At 44.2% G+C, this 23,835-nt stretch overlaps 1 protein-coding gene across 16 annotated transcripts in view; it reads right to left on the bottom strand.

The window, feature by feature from the left end:
• NCKAP5 (NCK associated protein 5) overlaps positions 1–23,835 on the bottom strand; it is a 1,102,730-nt gene that overhangs the window by 948,212 nt on the left and 130,683 nt on the right. For 4 of the 16 annotated variants that reach the window (XR_014246257.1, XM_082397779.1, XM_082397778.1 and 1 more), the window contains exon 1: positions 2,136–10,570. The exons of 4 other annotated variants lie outside the window; for them this stretch is intronic. The gene's annotated coding sequence lies outside the window, so the exon portion shown is untranslated. Of the gene's footprint in view, positions 1–298; positions 1,873–2,135; positions 10,571–23,835 lie in introns of those variants that run through there. 8 more of the 16 variants (XM_082397773.1, XM_082397789.1, XM_082397775.1 and 5 more) reach the window with 4 other exon arrangements.

The raw sequence follows: 23,835 nt of genomic DNA, 5'->3' as shown, positions 1-23,835 counted from the left end.
AGAATCCATGAGAAAGTGAAGTTTCCCCAGGCAAGAGGAGCCCCAAAGAGGGGAAAGACAAGTAAGGTGTGGTCAATAAAAGAAGTCCGAGACTTGGAAGTAAAGCAGAAACACAAAATGTCAGAGCTGGGAACCACCTTCGGTCTCTCAACCTGCACCTGATGCAAAGTGCCTTCTGTACTACCCCACTGCCTGAAACGCCCGGCTTGCCTTTAGGTCATCAACTGTCAAATAATCACAGAGTACTCTTTGGTTCTCTAGCCAAAATAATGAGGAACAGAGTTGTTAAGAAACATACCCAGAGCCAAAGACAAAACAGGAAGGTTCTCTCTTTACCAGACCACCTTCATCTATACACCTTCACACAGCCCAGCTCCTGCAAGAAGGCTAGGAACCACACGTGGGTCCTATTTCTTCTACAGCCTGGAAGAACTGAAATGTGAAATGCATGCCGGGACAAGCACAGGAGGCTGGGTTTCTAGTTGGAGCTCTGCCACCGTCTTGCTGGGTGACTTTGGACCAATCATTTCCCCTCCTCATGCCTCAGGTTTTCTTCTGCAAAAGATAAGCTTTGAATAATGGTTTGGAAACTGTTTTAGTAGCACATCCCTTTCTTTAAGTAAAAATTCACAGAAAGCATTGAGCTTTAATACATAAAACATATCCAGCGCTAACTAGTATATATAGGATGGATAAACAACAAGGTCCTACTGTATAGCACAGGGAACTATATTCAGTATCCTCTGATAAACCATAATGGAAAAGAATATGAAAAAGAATATATATATGTAAAACTGAGTCACTTTGCCGTACAGCAGAAATTAACACAACATTGTAAATCAACTATACTTCAATAAAATTTAACAAAAAATCATATGCAAGAGAGTGTCCTCTGATGGAAAAATCTGGAGCGGACAAACACGCAGAAGGAGGCTGCCCACCTTAGAACTCCATGGAAAACAATCGAATATTTTAGGAGTTTTCAGGCACTGGCTTCTTACAATTCTCTGAGACCAGAGAAAAAGGGAAAGGTAGGGAAGGCTGTCGTTGCTCTTGTGGGCTGGTGACAGAGCCGCTGAATGGAGGAACAGCTGGGTCTCCCGTATGGAGTCTCAGGGCTCACGTGCAGGAGGTAACGGACTAACAGCCGCTTGCCAATCCGTGCAGCAGGGCTGTCAGGCCTGGATGGCAGGCATCAGCCAGGATGCGCTACTGATTACAAGGGGCTGAATTCACTGCAGGCGCTCAGGCGCAAACCCAGCAGCGAGAAGCATGCAGCAGAAAGACAAATGCACGTGGCTCTGACGCAGAACTTCCAGGTGGCCCAGGGCAACCGTGATGAGAGGGGGCCCGGGTTCAGGCTGGCGGCACACAGAGCCCACCCTTCCTTATTCCCCAAAGAATATTTGGAGAGTTTGAAAGAGTTGGGAGGAAAGTGAAAGCGAGGATGTGGATCTCACGTCCCCACTGAGCTGAGTGTCAAAGTTGAACTTTTTCAGCAGTACCTGCATTCAGGTTCCCAGAAGACAAGTCAGAACAGCAAACATATCTCCAGGTACTTAAAGGGAAGAAGCCCAGATAGAAACGGTTTGCATTTCAAAACACTTGTCTATACTTTCGAACTCCCTGAGAATGAATGAGCTTATGTGTGTGCGTGCGTTTGGGGGGAGGGTGTAGGCAAGAAGGGAAGGAGACATTGAACAACACGCACATATTAGAAACCTATAAACCACAGAAACGATCAGAGACGAAAATCAAGAGTGGGTTTTCCCTTCCAGCACACTGGTTGATTAAAAATTAGTCTTTACAGTTTTCTATTAAAATTCCTAGGTCAACCTAATAGTTTTCTGTATGGTTGTTGGCTTTTTATTTAAAAAAAAAATAAAATTGCCAACCTCCCTGCAGAGGCAAATGAGGACCAGGAATTCAGTACCCTGTTATCTATGTGCTGAGTCCTCTGCACCTACGCCTTCAACCTCAGCGCCCTGTAATTACTACTCGGAACAAATGCATACTTGTGGCAGTGACAGAGCCCGAAGAAATACGTACACATCACCATCTCACTTTAAAAGCAAAGCAAGCTGTATAAATACGAAAAACTGTTACAAGAGTTTTTAAAATTCCAACAGTCTTACTTGTCAGCTCTTCAGTCAACACATCTCACAGTCCTGGAGACAAACACAGGAACTGCAACAACTCTCTCCAGCTAAACATTTCCTCCCGGGTTGATCCTCTGTTTACTTGTGAAGCATGAAAAGGCTGGGCTCACAGAACACGCGCAGTTCTTCTGAACAGCCGAAGCGGCAGCAAAAGTTCCTGCCGCAAACTCGGAGCAAGTTTGCGGAGATCCGCTGCTCCCAGGGCTGCGGCTCCGTGGTTTGCTCGGAGCTTGTAAATATAAGCTCCGCGGACAAAGTCCCACATGACATCACCGGCAGCTGCTTATTGTTGAGTCTTTATTAACTGACTGTCAAAAAGAAAGGAGGGGGTGGGGAGCAAGGGTATCTTTTCTGCAGCAAAAACCGGGCATCTCCGAGTGGATTCCGGTGATGCGAGCGTAAATAATCCCATTGATCCAAATTTTCAAGAGCCTGGTTTCCCTCAGGTCAGATCGTTTCTCCTGAAAAAAGGCAGAGAATCGCCGCCACCGATTGACGCTGGCTAAACTGAAGCCATGGAAGAGCCAGCGGGCTCCTAACAAGTTATTACCCACCTGTTTCCAGTCTGCTTCAGAGTCTGACGATTCATGAATAAATGAATTATTAGTTACGTCTTACATCGCCTAACAACTTTTATGTGATATACATATATACCTGGCTGACTTTTTTTTTTCTAGATGGCTTGTCCTGAGTTGCAACTCTTTTTAGGTACACTAAAAAGTTTTTCAGCTTGGGATAGGGGCTCCCTGAAACGTAGCCAAAATTGTGTGTGTGCAAATCGTAGGGTTCTTTTCTAAGAGCGCTGAAAGGCTTCTTCAGATTCTTAATGACCTTCCTACACCACTCCCACCATGCCAAAAAATCAATCAATAAATACTCTTTGCCAAGTATCTCTAATCATCTCAAGTACTGTAAGCCACACCCACTTCCAACCAGCAAGATAAAACTGTGCCCTTCCCCTGCTATTTTCCACGCTCTCAAGGAATCTCCCTTCTTCTCTGAGCTGGTTCTTACTCATGGTTTTTACAGTTTTCTCCCCACGCACCCCTCCCCGCCACCTGAGAAATCCACAAATCCTACACCACATCCCTGCCATGAAATCTGGACACCCTGGCCCACTGTTTTCCTTCCTTCCTCTGAGCTGCTATAAGGATGCTGACTATTTATATTTATTTGCTGCTTTTTATATACTGACTTGTATTTTTAGCTTGTTTTTTAGCCATCTGTGTTTCTGTCTCCTCAAGTCACTTTGAAAGGTCTTTGAGGGCAGCCATTGTGTTGTGTTATTTGTTTATACACAAACCTCCTGCCATAGTGAATCTTAAGCAGAAATGGGGGGAGGAGGACCTTGAGGGCTGAGGCAGGAACAGTTAGCAGAGCCCATGGAATGGGGCGTATGTTTAGATAAGCACTCTCCCTGCCCTTGGGAAACAATGACCTCGCATCTCACTGGTCACCACATGAGTGGATGCTTTTCGGCACGTCCAAAAATTATTTTTTTCTAAAAGCAGTGATAGATTATTGATTTGGTAGGGTATCAAGGCCTTCAAATATTCCACTTTGATGTAGGAATCAGTTAAAGATAGTGCCTATCTCGTATGTCGCTAATGGGTTTAAATCAACACAATATTTACGGAAAGCAAATCAGAGGTACCTTAAATTTTGTTAAGTACAAACCCTTAGACCCAGCAATTCCACTTTTCCAGAGGGACCCCGCAAATACGCTCACGAAAGCGCCTGAGGATATAAGCTCAGGAATGTTCTTTGCAGCATTACTTGTAAACCAATAAAGTAGAGACAACTTAAATATACATCAATACGAGAAAAGGTAGGTATACAAATTGTGGTACATGTATAGTATAAAAATCTTAGAAGGGGTTGAAAAAATTGAGGTTAACTGCATAGACTGACATGGAAAGAAGTAGGCAGGAGCTTGTTGAATGACTAAAGCAAATTGTAGCAAATGATAGGAAGAATTATACACATTGTTAGCAGTGGTTATCCTTGGGGAATTAGATAAGGGAACTTTCATTTTTTGTTTTTCTGTGTGGTTTGACATTTTTTTCAATGAGCGTGTTCCACTTTGGTTATTAAAAGAATAATAAAAGTACAAGAGTGGGGCTTCCCTGGTGGCGCAGTGGTTGAGAATCTGCCTGCCAATGTAGGGGACATGGGTTCGAGCCCTGGTCTGGGAAGATCCCACATGCCACGGAGCAACTGGGCCCGAGAGCCACAACTACTGAGCCTGGGTGTCTGGAGCCTGTGCTCCGCGACAAGAGAGGCCACGACAGTGAGAGGCCCGCGCACCGCGATGAAGAGTGGCCCCCACTTGCCACAACTAGAGAAAGCCCTCGCACAGAAACGAAGACCCAACACAGCCAAAAAATATTTAATTAATTAATTAATTAAAGTAACTTAAAAAAAAAAAGTACAAAAGTGTATAATTTTCAAAATAAATCACAAGGAGAAACCTAGCTACACCTTCGACAGATGTCTGACATATAGTAAATGCTCAGTAAAGATCTGTTGATTGGACGCAGGTTTGTGGCGTTTCTACCAGGATTCAGTAGTACGTGGGGACGGACTGGGGTAACAAGGAAGGAGGACCAGGCACCAGATTTTTATTCCTGATGGAACGACCGACCTTCTTTCCCTTACATGTAAGGACTAATTTGAAAACCTCTTGGACTCTGTCCACTGTAAGAAATGATTAAAGTTAAGTGCTCAGAACATAAAGTGCTGACCTTTCCCTTGTGCAACTGCTGTTTGACAAATGGAGTTTTAAGGTAAGACAAGCAAGAACCGCTTTGGTTCAGTTCACTGGTTGCCAGCAAGCTCTGGAGGGAGAGTCAGGAAACCTGGTAAGGACACAGGTTTGCCCAGCATCTTGTCATGGCTGGTCGAACATTAAGGAATTCTTCAGGGCGAGGTTAGCAAAGTCTAATCCACACAGAGTCTTCAGAGCTTTATTATGGAGGCACTCAGGGCTTTGAAAATCAGTGGGCTAGAGTGATGGCACCAAACACAGCTCTGTCTCCCTACATAGAGCCTCTAGGCCTCCATAGTGGAAACTCACAGACATAAGCCACATGCTAGATATCAATACCACATTTTTCTTTAGGGAAAAAAAAAGAAAAAAAGTCCAAGAAAAAAATTTCCACCAAGGTAGATAGGTTTCTCAAAGCACTATTTCCACTACTCTAGAGAAAACATGTTGGACTCTTGTCTTACTTCCTAGTGAGAAGATGTGTCTGTAATCATTTCATGAAAAATGAGGGACTTCCCTGGTGGCGCAGTGGTTAAGAATCCACCTGCCAATGCAGGGGACACGGGTTCAAGCCAAGGTCTGGGAAGATCCCACATGCCACGGAGCAACTAAGCCCGTGCACCACAACTACTGAGCCTGCGCTCTAGGGCCCACGAGCCACAACTACTGAGCTCACACACCGCATCTACTGAAGCCCGCGCGCTCTAGCGCCCGTGCTCTGCAACAAAAGAAGCCACCACAATGAGAAGTCCGTGCACCACAACAAAGAGTAGCCCCTGCTCACCGCAACTAGAGAAAGCCTGCGTGCAGCAATGAAGACCCAACACAGCCAAAAATAATAAATAAATTAAAATAAATAAATTTTAAAAAAAGAAAGAAAAATGAAAGCACAGCCATATTTCCTGCTTGTTTTTATGATCTATTTATCCACAGATCAGAGGAACCTGAGGCCGGATTCTATTTAAAAGCACATTTGGAGCCCCTTGGGTGTGATAGGGTCACTCTTTTCCAACTGAGAGGTAAAGACAAGCATTTAACTTGACTTACAATTTAAGATAAAAACAAATAAGGGAAAGGGGGATGGGCGGGGCTTTCTTCCCCACATCTACCGGGGGATCATTAATGCTGCTGCCAAAATCACCTCCACCTGCTGAGATGCTTGGCCCAGCTTCCCTTCCAGTGCCTTCTACTGCTTCATTCAGGCAATCTTCCCTCTCCCCACGAGGCTGCCCTCCTCAGGGGAGGACGGTCATGCAAGTATAGCAGGAATACGCGTGTCTGTTTACCTGTTCATTATTTTTAAAGTCTTAAGATGTATTCTTCATGTTTACGTGTTTTCTGTCTTAAACTGGAAAATCTCTAAAGTCAGAGATAGTAATCAGATCTGCAAGATGTGAAACACAGCCAAGAGGTCCCTTGGAGGTTCTTGCTGCTGATGGCTCCTACCAAGGCTGTCCTCAGATACAGTTTCTACCTCCAGTGTCTAATTTCCCCTCTATCTCCCCCCTCATCCTATTAAACACGTATAACTACTGCCATTTATCAAGCATTCATATGTGCCATTTGCTTTAAACACATCATCTAATTTACCTTTGAAATATCCCAATGAGTTAATACTATCACTACCACTCCCCTTTTACAACCAAGGAAACTGAGGCCCAGAGAGAGATGTCACTTAAGTGATGTGACTCTGATCACACAAATTATTGTGTCGAGTCACCATTTCAACTCTGCCTGACCTTCCAGCATCCCAACGGAGTCCTAGATCCCTCTGAGGATTATAAATATTGAACAGAGAGTTGGTAAACCAATATGAATAAGGGCAGATTGGGATTTAGAAGCGTGTAGCCATCACTAAAGTACTCAGTTCTGATTCCTATACACAGACGGCAGTGACCTTCAGACTTGAGTCTTGAACTAGTGTGACTTCTGCTGCTTTCTGTAACCCAGCCTCTCTGCTTGGCTCTTAGAGGAGATAAATTGTAGGCCTCAAAGACCATGGGACTCAGACTCACAGGGCTTAATCCCAGAGCATCCCTGTGGAGTAAGTGCTCCATGCCCTTGGAGATGCACAAGATCCAGGTGCAGGAAGGAGAAAATATTGGAGGGCAGGCATTTAATCATGTTTACGGCCTGTTTCCCTTTACACTGAGAACCTTCAGTGACTCCTGTTCCTTTGTTCATGGAGGTAATGGTTCTACCAGGGCTTAAGAGACAGCCTGTGGCCAGTGAGCCTGCCCTGTAAGAGTTAACACGATCAGAAATGGGAAGCAGAGGTGTTAGGAGGAACACTTCACACAGGAACGCTTCAGCATTTCCTAAACAAACTGGCATGGTTCTGAGAGGCTGAGTCCCTGGGGGACCTGAAAATCTTCGTGTTTAGAAAGTGACCCACATCATTCTCATGCAGATGGGCCTCAGACCATATATATATATTTTTTAATATCTTTACTGGAGTATAATTGCTTTACAATGGTGCGTTAGTTTCTGCTTTATAACAAAGTTAATCAGCTGTACATATACATATATCCCGTATTTTAAGAAACAGTGTTTATACCAAGAGAAGTAAATATATGACTCTCTTATCTACGATCAGACATTGATAAAGATCAGGTCCATTGTCCCTCCGAAAGAGCCGTGGGATCAATGAGCAATTTCCTGGTAACCCTCATCTGCGATAGATCACATCTGACACGACGTTGGGACACCAAGTGCAACTTGGAAAAGACACAGCATGTGCCACATGGATGGTCCCAAACACGTAGTCGGATAAAGACATTTATAGGCTTTCCTTGCTGCCAATGTCACTGTAGTCCCCATACATAAATCCAACAAAAACAAGAGTAAACCATAAAGTGTGAAGTCCAACAAAGTTCAGATTACTCCCATGACAGAGGCTTAGATGCATTTCATGATAGATCATATTTCAAGCCTAGAAATGCTTTCTATTTTCCAAGGCGGGAGGGAGGGCAGCTTGCCGTATGCAGCCTATTTATTGGCTTGTTGACACTCTTGAGACACCAGGAACCTTTGGGAGGCAGGGGGCTGATATGGCAGATGCCCGTTGACAGAGGAGGTGGAGGGAAGGGATAAAAAATTTGAGCATCTATGACGATTAGCCTGGGACCTGCCCTGAAAATGTGGTGATATCCCCCTCATACATTTGCTTTCTCCACCAGCTTGGGCTCCAGGCCCGAGCCCAGGAGGTACGGCGAGGGTTAATGCTCCCTAAGGCACTGGAGGCTTTTGATGAAAGGCCCCGCGTAAGTATAAAGTATCACCTCGAAGCTGGAGGATTTGGTTTCAGCCTCCTCATTGTGTGTTGACAGTGCATACTGTGAGTTTGACGTTTTTAACTACTTTGCTGGCCCCAAATAAAAAGGGCTGGGCGAGAGGAGGTGGAAAAAGGGAAGAGGTTGGGAGGAGCCATATTCCTGCCCTGACTTTGATTTTACACAAATCAACGCACAGCATTAAAGTCTGGAATCGCAAGCCGGGTCCAACCACGCTGCTTCGAAGATTTATATAAATTCAGTAAACTAGGAGATGCGCGTTGCGTTCCTTCTAACCTGAGAACAGAGAAGCCTCAAGGGACATAGCTGTCTGTAAACTGAGAGCATTCTGTGGCCCGTGGTGATTGTCTAAATAAAAAGGCCCTGAGTTCCATTTTACACCAGCTATGGAGAGGCATTAAAATCAGTGATAGCACTCAGGAAAGGAAGGGGACAGCCACTGGCTTTCCCAGGGTGGTGCCTGAGACCAGGATTATGGTGTGATAAGTGCCTTTAATAAAGCCTGTCCTGAATGGCACTGACAGTCTGTTCCCCAGGGTTCCTGAAACCCTGGGGCTCTGGCACACCCTAGCCCTGCCCCACCTCCTCTTACCAGCCCTTGACAGCAGCCCAGGATCAGAGGCCTAGAGGGAAGGCTGGTAACGGCGAGGATGCCCCAGGGTAGAGGCAGGTTGGGTCCACAGGGGCCAGGGCTCAGGCTCGGAAATCCCTGCCTGCATTTGCCCAAAAGGCCAGCAGAGCCCTGGGCCGGCTCGGGCACAGTCCAGAGGCCCCAGCGTTCCTCCTTTCATGCTGACAAAGCCTCTTAAGTTAAAAAGACAAAAGTGAGAACTGTGGTCAGGGGTCTGTTGGAGGGGCGGGCTGGAGGAGGGGTGTGCCTTTTCTTCTTTCCCCCTTTTTTTTTTTTTTCCCTTTGGAAGTGAGCACACACACATACACTCTCAGGAGTTCTTTTTTCTGGTCACCTGACATTTTAGGCCCCAGAAACACCTTATTTTTGTGGCAAATATTCCTCAAAGGCCCCTTAGAAAGGCATTCTTACAGATCAGTGAGAGAGATGGCCCTCTCTGCAGTGTGTCCCCAACAAACAGCCCTGGGAAGTCAACAGCAAGGGCAGAGATGGAGGGGCCGGGGCAGGGGAGAGCTGAAAGCTCAGGTGCAAAGAGCACCTGGAGAAACCCAGGGCCCATGCTGCAAGGGATGTAGCAGGCAGGCTGGGCCCCAGGCGGCTTGCCCAGGTCCAGGGCAGACACAGGAAAGCAACGGTCACCAGTGCAAGCAGGGGTGATGCACATTTGGCCTCTCCCCGCCATCTCCCCGCCCCCGCAAAAGAAAGTGCCCCTTCTTTCCTCACATTCCCAGGCAAAGCTCACTATGGTGTGGACATATGGTCCTCTGTCCAGGAAACTACGGTATTAAAGGCCTCCATAGGGAATTCCCTGGCTGTCCAGTGGTTGGGACTCCCCGCTTTCACTGCCGAGGGCCCAGGTTCAATCCCTGGTCAGGGAGCTAAGATCCCGTAAGCTGCATGGCACAGCCAAACAAATAAAAATAAAATTAAAAAAATTTTATAAGCCTCCATAATTCTCCTGAGGAGTCAGAAAGCCTAAGGGACCCAACTCTAGGCTATAAGACCTTCGTAGATAAAAAAGCCCCGCAGCTCTGTTGTCACTGCTGTTTTAAACTATATACCTTAAATTAATCCAGGGGAATTGTTTTAAAAGAGATTAAGCCTTTTCCAGGTACAATAACCTATTGTGAAACCTAAAACTCTGCTGGTGGGGAAATTATTTTAAAGCAGAGCCTTCCTATTAACAAAGGAGAATGACCATTCAATATATTGGTTATCGTTCATTATTTTCACTAATTATAATAAGGTAAGTCCTATTGGTCAAGGTCACGAGATGCTATAGTTAGGAAGAAATCGCTTAAGGATATGGCTAATACCTTCGGAATAAGTATAAAATTGATAAATTCCTGACCTACTGTATAGCACAAGGAACTATATTCAATATCTTGTAATAACCTGTAATGGAAAAGAATCTGAAAAAGAATATATATAATATATATACACACGCACACACATATATATGTATATATATATGTATATGTATATACACATATATATATGTATAACTGAATCACTTTTTTGTATATTTGAAACTAACACAACATTGTAAATGAACTATACTTCAATAAAAAAAAAGATAAATTCCTTGTTTAGAGTGTAAGAGGCTTGGGAATGTTATTTTAGCAATAGGATACTTTCGAAATGAAATCTTGGGCAGATTTTGGCTACATACAGCAGTTCAGAGAATGGTATCCCTGGCAGAGGTCCTACAGCCCATCCTGCCAGCCCTCCCCCCCTCCCACCTGCAGAAAAGAGCCGAGAGACGACTCACATTTACAGGTGGGGCTGGATGAGCTGAGCTAAATGACGTTATGCTGTCTACTTTATCCTGTCTTGATCTCTGCCCTCTGAGCTCCTTGTCCCCATGCCTTCTGCACCACCCTATTTGGTACTTCAATATGCACGGCAAGGACTACTGTGTTCCCATTTGCTTTTCTCAGGCAACTCTTACCTCCCAAGCAGATTGTTGTCATCTTGACACAGAGACCCTATTCTATATGTCAGGAGTTCCCTCTGTGCCGGCCTGGTACTAGGCATGTACAAGCTGTTTGTTCCAGTTGGAGAAGGAGACAAAGTCACTGGAGGCCTAAAAGTTAAGGGCAAGCAGGTAGATGTGATCCAACTTGGGATGCCAGTGACCCGCTTGAGTGGGTGGTGAGGTGGCCGGGGGACGGGGCGGGGGGGCAAGGGACAAGACCTCAGATAAGGAAATCTGACTTTCTTCTTTGTCGTCTTCTTTCTTTTCCTTCTTCAGCACCCTCTTCCAAGTCACATGTCAGATACAGATGATCATATCTGCCTGTTTCCCTAAGATGCAATTAGCATCACTTAAGGGTGAACAATATGATGGGAGTCCAGAGAAAATAATATATGATTGTCTAACAAATGTCATATGAACTTGAGGGTTACAAGGAGGTATTAATCTTTGAAATCACTGCCTTTTCACGTGTGATTGAATTTGCTCGTTCATCCACTGACTCATTCACCAAACATTATATGGAGCAGTTTACAGTGTACACAACAAATTCTCATTGAGCACCTCCTGAATTCCAGGCTCTATGTATATTGTGGAATCTGAGCAGCTCTGAATACTCAGAGAATATTCTTTGGGTGTCTACTGATTGGGAGATAGAATGGAAAAATATATTGAAAAAGATATCTCCACCCCTATTTTGATTAAAAAAAAAAAAAAGTCAACCTGTAGAGGCATTAGTCTAAGGGGGAGAAGTGGTAACTGAGATTATGTGTTAGAAAAGTAAAGGCAACCTGTCAATAAAGTACAGGGAAGTGAGTGTGATGCACCAGCCTCTTGGCTACAAAGAGCGAGTTCTTAGGGGGGAGCCCAGTTCTTCACTGGAAATGTAATTGTTGACTGAGTGTGAACTATGGTTTGTATGAGGTCAGAAAGTCCAAAGGTCACAGTTCGTGAAACGTATCAGCTTGTCAGCCTTTCCTGGAACATATTCCATATTTTGGAAACAAAGTAAGCAGATCTCACTCTTGTTTCAATATAGAGACAAGATCAGTTCCCACGAAACCCTTTGGGTCTTGGACTTGGAGGAAGGAACCCCTAGAAATGCACTCCCTGAAGCAGGTAAGCCCACCCTCACCCACCCCACTCCCCAGTCCCAAACGTCCGAACCAGCCCTACAACATGTCCAGTCCTAGGAGAGACTCACTCACTCTGGGAGGGGGGAGGGGTAGATATGCCAAAGAGTAGAATTGGGCTTCTCACTAACTTTGAAACACTTATCACCCCTCTGGTGAGTGAGTAGGAAGGAAGGAAAGAATATTCCAGAATCCATGATGTCAGGACATGTGCAGAGAGAGGGTTGTTCCATTATACACATGGGCACAGGAACACCCTGATCTGGACCAAAGACACTGGCTCACGACCTGGCCTGACCCCTCTGACATTGTAAGTATTCGGGTGCATTATGACACTTGGCTCTGGTTTGCATCCTAGATTTATTGCCTCTTTTACTCTTCGTTCCCTGTCCTCAGCAGTTTGTTCCAAATCATTTTCTCTTTCAATTCATCGCCCTCATGTTCAGTTTCCTCTTGATCTATATTTATTAGCTGCCAAGTACTTGTGAGGCACTGTAGGAACCATCAATAATGCCTCTGTTCCCTGTCACTCTAAACAGAAAAATATCTGCCCATGGTTTCCCAACCCTCTGCCCTTCCATTATTCCATGGCTTCAGTTGTAACTCCGTGAGGTGGTTTGGAAAAGACTTGGTATCAACCCACGTAGGACCCAAGTTTTGTACTAAAAGGCAAGCATCCTGGTAAACCCCTCAGTCCGGGCTAATGAAGAGGATTGATCAGGGACTTCCCTGGTGGTCCAGCAGTTAAGGCTCCGTGCTCCCAATGCAGGGGGCCCGGGTTCAATCCCTGGTCAGGGAAATAGATCCCGCAACTAAGAGCCTGCATGCCGCAACTAAAAAAAAGATCCCGCCTGCCGCAACTAAAGATCCCGCACACGGCAACGAAGATCCCGCGGGCCACAGCTAAGACCCGCCGCAAATAAATAAATAAATATTTTTTAAAAAAAAAAGAGGGTTGATCCAGATTGCTGTCAGCCCCTCCCATACGAAGATTCTGCTTGGCTTCCTCTCTTTCCTGTTGAGACCCGCTTCCTATAAAAACACAAACCTCTGTTCCATTCTGTGTATCCATCTTCCCAGCCGTCCTTCCTTCCTTCAGCATTATCCCTTACCCTTGGGCGACCTCCTTTTCTTCCCCGACCCATCTCAGTAAAAGGCATTTGGCCAAGTTGTGAAGTCTTTACAAAGAGATGTTGTAGTACGCCTTCCTGGGAAGGCTGCAGCCTTTAGTGGGGAATTGAACCCGTGGACTTGCACCGCCAGATCCCTCCACAAGCAGCAGAGAGCCCCAGCGGCCAGCTCCTCAGGATTTGCCTCGCCCAAGGGCCCATCCTTCCCAAAGTGAACTTATCCATGTAGGAATATAAAGGCCAGGATATTCTGAGTTGACTTGGGTCACTCCAAGGGCCATATGCATTCCCCAGCTGCCCGTAGGCTTAGCTGGGGCTTTGCCGGGCCTGAATCACACAGTTCGCCTTCTCCCTGTGTCCAATCCAAATTCCTCCCTGCCCTTCTGCAGGTGTCTATATCCAATCAACATCCCACAATAGCCTAACCCAATCAATATAAGACTCAGTTTCTGCTTCCAGAGAACCCAACCTGTGTCATAACCTCCAACCTTGAGAACTTTAGGTAAAAACGGGGAAAGTACGGTTTCCCCAGAATAATCAGCAAAATCTGTTTTCTTAGATAACCAGGACGCTGAATCAGGGTGAGAAATCGTAATCTGAAAAACCACAGCACAGGGAAGCAACCGAAGAGATAATCTGAAAGAAACACACACTGAAAGCAGAACAGCAGCTTTAAGAATTAAATAAGATGCATAAGGTCAAATAATCGCAGCAGGAACTATAATGACCATAAATGCATATACAGCACTTAGTGTGTGCCAAATGCCTTTCCCAGCACTGTAAGTGTCTTAGCTCAGTTAAGTCTCACTACAGTCACAAGAGTTAGGTCCTTCCATTATCCTCTTTTTACAGTGAAGAAACTGGGACACACATAGGTGGAGTAACTGCTCAAAGCTGCGCAGCCAATGTGTAGGCAGAGCTAGGATTTTAACTAAACAGCTGGCCCTAAAGCCTCCACCAAACTGTCACTCTGTGACAGTTCGCAACAAACTGTGATGTGAATGTAGTATGTGTACTCCATGTATTTATAAAGAAACTAGAGAAGAGGGTGAACGGTAGTGAGAAATCAGGAAGGGAAGAACCTGAAGACACACAGGACTCAGAGACAGGTCAGATGGGATGTGAGAACACTGCAGCACAGCAGAGACCTTGATTCTCTAGCAGGATTCTGGCCTCGCCTCCATCCTTCCTCTATAGGACAGGAGGCCAGTTCAGGGTTGACCAGCCTAGGTCCACATGTGAACGCAGATAAGTGAATGTACCTGGAGAGAGAAAAGGACTGGAATGCAGGAATAAAGACAGCTCTTGACAGAAATAGGAAGTAAACATGACTCAGTGGAAGGGAAACAAGTGATAAGATTAATGTCCTCATCCCATGGCGATAAACATCACCCTCCAGCATCAATAGACTACATAAATATTTTGATGGCCCTCCTCTCTCCCAAGATAAGGAAATCCTCTGTGTTAAACTGAGATACACCCAGGCCCAAATTCAAACATCCATGTCAATGTCCCTGGGGTATCACATGTGTACCTTTCTCTCTCCATTTTTTATTTCACCGTGAAAACGCAATTGCTTTAATTCCCAGCAAATAGGATAGATAAAGAACACACCATCAGTATTTTGGGCTTCTGTACATGTCGACACAAAAAATAGAGATGAAATTGTTTTCTTTTCCTTTTTTCCAACTGGGATGCTGCAGAGAAGCTAGGAAAACCGACAAGCCAACACATCAATCCAAGGGTACAGGGGCCAGCCATGGATTCTTCCCCTGATACTCAAGAAGCCCAAGTCTCCTGGTTTCCCTTGTGAACTGTTTGCTTGCCCATGAGTTACTGCTGAACTGGGAGAACCCAGGTCACTGCTGCTTCTTGGAGATGAATTTTTAAACCACATCCTACCTTCTGCTTCTTGGTAGGAGAAAATAAAAAAAGTTGAAGATAAATAAATTTTTAAAAAATTCTACATTGCAAATTCCTCATGTTCCAAGTCTTTAGTCAAGGAGGATCTAAATTCCTGTGCCTCTGTTTCTCTGAGCTCTGTATTATTCAGATGGATGTGGAAATTGAACCCCAGGCTAGAGGCATAGAAGGGAAAACAGCTATTTTCTCTTTTACCATGGAAACCCTGTGCACCACAGGGTACTAAGGAGAAATGAACAGCTTTAATAACTGGGGGGGATGGTTGCCTCTACCTTAGCCAGCATAATGTATTTACGGTGCAGCATAAATCACAGTGTCTAATGCAGACTGTCTCTTGAAGGCTCAGGGAAGCCTCTTAATCACTTAGAACAAATCCGCATGGTTTATTTCCAAGACAGATTCAGCATTTCCCCACAAGCTTTAATCACCTCTCGGTACCTTAGAACATTCAGTGTGCACGCCCTCAGAGGTAAGGGAACATTGTGGATGGACTTCTCTTTTGCATGTGATGCTTCCATCCTGAATACACAATAATACCATTAAAAGTAATAATAATGCTCATTATTTTTTAAGACCATGTCTCAGGCATTTGCGCAAATATATACAAATACATGACACACCCAGAATGTATAATCATTATAAAGTCTCTCTCTCTCTCTCTCTCACACATACACACACACACACACAGAGTTTTGGAAAGAAGTAGTTCCAAGCTCAATAGCTATTTGCAATCAGTTACTAAAAAGCTCAACTGACATCCTGTTTCTTCCCTTTTCTTCCAATCTCCTTTCTCTTTCCCTTCTTCTTGCCCATCCTTCTAATATGATTTAAGTCAAGAAGAATGTAATCATATCTACATTAGGCCCTAGCACTCACTCTTTTTCAGAACTGTTTCACACGGAATGACCTCATCACAAGTTAATCCTCCATTGCTGGTAAAATAAATCTCTATTGAATGAGGACATTTGTTTCCCTCCCTTCAATAGGAGTTTAAAATTTTTAAAAAGTAAACTTGGGAAGGAAATGTCTCAGATGCATCTGGGTTCCCGGAGAATAGCATCAAAATGCCGCATGCTTTGTAAGACATGGCTGGAGATGGTTATCTAATAAGACGCCTGCACCTCTTTCCTTTCCTTATCCACTTCCTGTTGTGGGGATTCTTCCTTTCCTACAGAGAATGAGTCTTTCTCATTGGAACACACTGGCTAACTTGGGCCCCTCTGTTCTGCTTGGTGGAATCTCATTGGCTGTCCTGAGGCCCAGGTGTCAGTTTGGGAATGCATCCTCCTAGGGCAGGCATCTGGCCCTGGGTCCTTGGCAAACCAACTGTGACAGGTTCCTCCAACAGCTGCAGTGACAGGCTGTGCTTCCAGGTGATTACATAATCCTGCTTTCTGGCCTGCTCATGTGTTTGGATTGGAGCCATTTCCCTGGAACAGGGATGAACCAAACAGGGCTGTCTGTTCACTGACCACAGCTCTGTGTCTATGGGCTGAGGTCCCCTCTGAAATTATGAAATGTCTCCTTATCTTTCCCAGGCCACTCAGACCCAGAGTTCTCACAGATATGCCCTTGGAAACGGGAGATCCTCCATTTGCCTGAAATGAGGCTGGAATTTCACTTTTCATTGTAAATCATTGTTAAATTGGATAGCTCTGCTTTGAAAAGCAGCAGCTGATTCTAATACTGGCTAGAATATATTCCTTTTTTGCGATATTGGGCATGCCCATGCAATACACATTCGACTACATGTGTACACCAGATGAAGGTATGGATAAAGGAGAGGTATACTTACTGCATTTACATTTTCCAAAGACACAACACCATGTCCTGAAGAAATAATTAAAAGACTGCTTTTTAGTGAAGCTTAATGCTGCTGGTATGCAAACGCCAGTGGCCTCCCATTGAAAAAACACAAATCCACAGCAGGTGGTGGTTTAATTTAATGATAGCTAAACTGCTGCAAGGGGATACCGCAGTATAGATACAGACAGTGGTTTTTAAGTGTGGTCCCTCGACCACAGCATCATTGTCACCTGGAAGGCTATTGGAAATGCAAATTCTCAGGCCCAAACGCACCTACTGAATCAGAAACTCTGTGAGTGGAACTCAACAATGGTTCAACAAGGCCCCACCCCCCAAATCTGTTAATTTGGGATTAACGGATATATACTACTGTATATAAAAGAGATAAACAACAAGGACCTACTGTATAGCACAGGGAACTATATTCAATTTCTTGTAATAACTTAAAATGGAAAAGAATCTGAAAAAGAAAAAAATATATATATAACTGAATCCCTTTGCTGTACACCTGAATCATTGTAACTCAATTATACTTCAATAAAAAATAATAATTAAAAAAAAAGGCCCCCGCCCCAGGTGATTCTGACACAAGAAAAGTTTGAGAACTAACATTCTAGGTGAAGCTGGGGCTTGATGTGGTCTAATTGAGGGAGTGTGAGTGTCGTTCTAGAGATTTACACGTGCTCTCCGAATAATCACTCCATCATGATCCACTCCTACTTCAGCTACATCTAATTCATGCTGCTCCTACTTTCTGCTAAAAGGTGCTACTACCAGCTGTCTAATTCTCTGCTCCCACTCAGTTATACCCCCTATACACATATTAGTAATTAGCCGGTGACTGCTGTAATACGTGCAGCTCTGCAGACATCCAGATATATCAACTCACCATTAAATTCTACTCAAAATCTCTCCAAGGAACAGACATAAAACTCCCCATTTTATAGATGGTGGTAATCTAAGTTACCAGCGGTCTTTCAGTTAAGACAATGTAAAAATAGCTCTGCGTTCACCCTTTGTTCTAATGAATGTCGTGTTTCCAGTCTCGTGGTCCCGTCAACCTGGTATGAAATCTGAACTCCTAAGACAATTCTCTAAGCCTCACTCAGCCTTGACCAGATAAGAAGTTGGGATAGGAATATACTGTTATCTGTTCAAGATGTCTCCAGTCAGCTAATAAAAAATTTTCATAGACAAAATCATCTTGCAGAACAGAGTTTGGGATGATGACCACTGTTGCTGAGGTCATGGTGAGACAGGCATCTTCATACAATGCCAACAGGAGTTGTAAACTGGTACAACCTTTCTAGGAAGCAATTTGGCATATCATTTGACTTCGTAATTACACTTCTTGGAGCCGATCAAACGGAAATTGTCCAGAGATGGAAAAAATGATTAATGTATAAGAAATTTCTCTCTAATTTTATTTTTAAATGAAAAAAACAGGAATAATCTACATTTCAAATAATACGTGGTTAAATAAACTAGTTCTTCCACAAGATGGACAATAATGCAGCCTTTTATAAATAGATTCATGAGCACAATTTATTAAAAAATGATCACAAGACACAAGTGAAAACAGCAGGATACAAAATTTTATAAACAGTGAGATCCCTTTTTTTTTTTTAATTGTAAGTTAACACACAGAGATAGGCATTGAAAGTAACTGAATAGAAACCACTGACATATTAGGAGTGGTTACAGTATATTATGATACCAAACCTGGGAAAAAATATTATCCCCATTTACAGATGAGGGAACGGAGGTCCATAAACACAAGCTAGATTGTCCAAAAGGACTTAATAAATAGAGATCAAGGTCAAGCTTGTCTGGATCAAAGCCCATGCTTTGCAGACTCTATTGTCTACAATTTCTGGTAGCTTAAGTGGTCTGACACATCATGGTTAGAATTGGGAATGCCAGCTAGGGTTTCTTACTTTTCTTTCTGTTCTATTGCAAGGAACATGCAAAGTATCATTTTGTCATAGGTCATAGACCACCTCCATCTAGATTTCCTCCAAGTATTTCAAGAAACACTGATAATAAAATTTTACAATTATTGGGAATTCTCTGGCAGTCCAGTGGTTGGGACCCCTCGCTTTCACTGCCAATGGCCCGGGTTCGATCCCTGGTTGGGGAACTAGGGTTCCACAAGCCATGCGGTGCGGCCAAGGAAAAAAAATTTTTTTTAATTAAAAAAATTACAATTATTGAATGCATAATACGTATTAGGCATGTGCTAATCATTTTACACGTTATTTCATTTATTTATGACAATGTTCTATATACTATAATGTTCTATGTACTATATATGTGATATATATATATATATATATATTATAACATTCTGTATACTCTAACGTTCTATGTACTATAAGCACTATTCACCTTATTTCACAAATGAGAAAACTGAGACTCAGAGGGTTTTAGTATCTGCCCAGTACACACAAGTAGAAAGTAACAATTCCAGAATTCAAACCATCTGTTGGACTACAGAAGAGTCTATGCTGCTCTGAATTTCTCCATTCAGAAATCTTTCTAGAGAAAAAGATTCCTCCGACTCCTCCCATCTCTTACTCTGGCATCAAGCTTCTGTGTTTTGGCATAAATAATATCTTGGCATGGTGCTGATCATTAAAAAAGAACAAGTGAGAAGCAGTGTTGGCCCTCGTAAGAGCCTGGGATTAAGTATGAGCTGATATTAGAGATAATAGGCAGATCTGGCCTTTTCTCCTTAACGTCTTCAGCACAGAGTTCATTACGAGCTTAGATCTTCAATAGTAAAAGTTCATTCAGTTACAATGAATTCAGACCCTTAGTAGGGCCTCATTAAATACTAAAGTGTTAATCAGCTGAAGCCAAACATTCTCTACGAATGTAAAGGCCTGTGTCTCAGAACGGTCCAGCAAGCTGCCAACACAAGTGCCATGTGACCGGCAGGCCAATAATACCCTCACTGAATCCCCCGTCACTTCCTTCCCTTCTGCTTCAAATTCCTGGCCCGCTCCAGAACACCTCTGTACTTGACCTGAGGGCTTATCTCCTTGCCCTCACTCACCCTTGAGAGCTGATGCTTTATGTGGGTGATCTAGCATCACCTCGACTTCCTTCCTCAATAGTCTCTCACTTATTATTGGATCACATATAACAATGTCAACTTCAGGAAAAGAGGTACCAGGTGATCCTCAGGGTCTGATGCTCCCAGTGGGCTCTCCTCCAACAAAAGAAAACCATACACGCTCACTTAGATGTGAAGTACTGGGAAAAGAGTACTAGCTAAATTCATGCCCAATTTGCCTTCTCCTAACCCTCAGGGTGGGAGTATGGGCAGATGAAAGTTAGTTGGCACTTGATCTCATTTTAAGACAGCAACACACGCACGCACACACACACACACACACACACACACACACACACAGGCAGGTGCGTGCACACATACAAATTACCTTCAGGAACAAGGTAGGTGACCTAGTGAAGAGCAGAGTGGGGGCAGTAAGGAATGGTGGGGGCTGTGATGAATAGGAAAGTTCATAGCCAGCAGCAAAAGGCATGAAGATCTAGTTTTTTAAATACTTAGTGGACCAAACAAAAGAGGGTTCCAGCCAGTCTACTATCTATGAATTAGACAATCCATTTTTTAGCCTTGGCTAATTGTACTTCCATCAAAAGTTGAATTCAGGGAAAAATAGGATACTGAGACTCATACTAGGGGTGTGCCTGGCCCTAACCTTGTAGGCTATCATCAATGCCCCGGAAGCTCTCCTCACTTCCCTTCATGAAGCAACAGGCTGGCACCGATTTCACCATGATATCAGTCATCATAATTTTTAAGAACAAGAATTCAGGAGCCAGATTGCTTGAGCTTGAATCCTAGCCCACCAGTCAGGAGCTAGGTAACCTTGAGGAATTTACTTCATCAGGCTCAGATCCGCAAAATGCAGAGACTAATGACACCACCATCTCATAGAGCTGTTGTAAATTACTTAGAACAATGCCTGGCGCATAATAAAGGTTCATCGTCAGATAACAATCATTGTATGACCAACCGAAATGCCTCATGTCTGCATCTGGGAGATAACCTGAGTATGACATACTCAGTCATCTCTCAGTTTGGCAGGGAACATTGGAATGGAAAAATCCAGAATAATTACATCTTCCTGGGAAAGACATTGATGTGGATGACAGAAGAGGACTTACATTTTGTACACACAGTCTCCACCTGAAGGGAAGGATGGGAAAAGTCCATTCGTGAGGGCCCTGCCATCATGACCTCATCACTTCCCAAAGGCCCAGCTCCTAATACCATCACCTCCACGGGGGTTGTTGTCTCAGTCGACGTCGCCGCGGGAACGGCCAACGGCGGCTCCGGCCGGGAAGGCAGAGCAAAGCGCTGGGAAAATGGAGCCGATCGCGCAGACCGTCAGCTTCTCGCGGCACCTTGAGGCGGGATCATCCAGAGGTCGTGACCTCAGGCTGACCCGGGAGCTGGACCCGGAAGTGAGGCTCCTCCCCCTCCCCTGGCCTTGGAATGCCCGCCCACAGTTCCTTCCCACAGTGGGAGCCGTTTTCAAGGACGCAGCTTTGAGAGAGTGGGGTGCCATTGAGACCCTTTGGATGGTGTAGGTGACTGGACCCCGTTAAAGCCTTTCTCTAAACTTGAGATTCTGGCGAGCAGGGGTGGAGATCTGCTTGCAAGGATGAGCAGGTAGCATGTTATCATCGTTTGTATAAATAAAGATATTTTTAGTTAAAAGAAAAAAATATATATATGTAATTAAAATTTAAAAAAAAAAAAAAAAAAAGTGGGGCAGAGGAGAGGTAGGGGGGGGTTTGAAACTGGGTTTGTCCCAGTCTGAAATGTGGACAGTACAAGGAAAGAGTTGGCCCTCACCAACTTCCCTGCGCTGTGAGGATGCGGTCTTCCTGGCACCCCCCTCTCCCCTAGCCTCTCTTAACCTCATCTTAATTTGAAAACACCTTGTCATCAGCATCCAACTCATGCCTCTCTCTCTTCAAACCACCCATGCTAGAAAATTGCCTTTTTCTCCCCAACTCTAACAAAGACGCCGAATTTTTACAAAGGAAGCAGTTTGATTTTCTAAATCACAGGATAGTGTAGTGACTGATCACTTCATTTGCATTTTAACTTTTATCCCCCATCAAGACTTTCCTGTCGCTCTAGTACAGCATTTTCCAAATCACTGTTCATAACCCGCTGGTGGTTAAATCAGCTTAATGAGTCCCGAACAGTATTGTGTTATGGAAATAAAATTGAAAATGTTAAAATAGAATTAAGAGGAATAGAAAATAGAGTGCAAGCCATGTACTAAATGTATCTATATCTATATCTTTCAACTGCGTCCTAATGGAAAATGTATTTCTTATTGCATGTCCATGATTAAAAGGACATGCGAATTTAAGAAACACAGCTTTAATGTCTCGTAGTCTCATGTGCTTGGGTTCTGGCATAATGGAACTCATGATTCCCTTCTTTCCTCCCTCCCTTCCTTCCTCCATTCATCAAAAATATATGAAGAGTCTACAGAAAGCCAGGCACTGTTCTAGGCACTAGAGGTATAGAAGGAAACAAAATCCATAAAGTCCCTTATCTCCTGGAGCTTACATTCTAGAAGGAGAAGTTAGGCAATAAGCACATAAACAAAAGTATACCTAGCCTGTAAATTAAGGATAAGTGTTATGGAGAATAAGTAGGCGTGGCAGGGATGGAGATGGTATGGTTGGTTGGAAAATGTGTCTCTAATACGGGGTCATTGAAGCAGACTTGAAGTAAAGGGGGAAGCAAATCATAAGAATATTTAGGAACACGTGTTCCAGGCAAAGGGACCAGTGGAGCAAAGGCCTTGAGGTGATAATCTGCTTGGTGCTGAGAAGAATGGCAGGGATCCAGCGTGATTTGGGGGAGGGAATGAGGGGACAAGTGGGTGGAAAATGAAATGCGGTGATGGGGTGAAGATCATGCAGCCGCTTCAGACAGGGATAGAACCCTGGTGTGCACTTGAAGCAAGATGCAGACCCACTAGCGGTTTTGGAGCAGAGGACTGACCTCATCTCACTTACATTTCTAAAGGAACACTAGGACTCCTGGGAAAAGATGAACTGCAGAGAAGTAAGAGAGGACATGGGGACACCAGCCAGGACACTGGTCATCCACGGAGTGACATGGTAGGTGGCTCTGACCAGAAAAACAGCAGTGGAGGTGTTAGGATGTGCTCAGATTTGGGATACTTTAAATGTAGACCTGACACACTGATGAGGTAAATATAAGTGTGAAAGAAATTTAAAAAGCAAGAATAAATCCAAGAATTTTGTCTGAGAAACCAGAAAGATCCTGCCTATCCTGAGAGAGGGGAGCCTACAGGAGAAATAGGTTGCAGGGAGAAATCAGGAGTCGTTCTGAACATGTTAAGGTTGGATGTCTATTAAGCATCTAGTTGGAGGTGCCCAGTAGGCCACTGGGTATAGGAGCCCAGGATTCAGGAGAGAGATCCGGGATGGAGATATAGATTTGGGAGTTGTCAGTATATAACCAGTATTTAAAGCCCTGAGGCTGGATGAGATCACCAAGGAAGTGCACATAAATAAAGAAGAAAAGATATTCAGACAGTGAGGTAATGTTCAAGCACATTATAATAGTCTTCATGCCCACCAGATGGCCAAAGCCCCTTTATATGTATGTAGGGAACCGTACAGAAATATCTGAACTGCAGCATCAGGAAGGCCGCCCTTCTTTCATGCAATAAACAGTGTTTGACTGCCTGCTGGTGCCAGGCATTGACAACCTCAGAGAGAAAAGGAGATGCAAAAACATTCGGCATTGAAGGAAAGGAAGAGACTCCCTAATGGACATGCAACTCAAACTGATGTGATATCTTCAGGTAAAAGAAATTTCATCGGGTCTCTCCCTGCTGCCTGAAAGCAGCTCAGCCAGGAGACTGTGGACAGTCAAGCCCCTAGTGGGCTGGGGCAGAAGCCCATCCCCATAGGAGCCCCACCAAGA

This window comes from Balaenoptera borealis (genome assembly GCF_965194805.1).
Source record: "Balaenoptera borealis genome assembly, chromosome: 6".
Classification (NCBI taxonomy): Eukaryota; Metazoa; Chordata; class Mammalia; order Artiodactyla; family Balaenopteridae; genus Balaenoptera; species Balaenoptera borealis.
The sequence above is the reverse complement of the archived record's forward strand: the minus strand, read 5'-3'. Positions and strand labels throughout refer to the sequence as shown.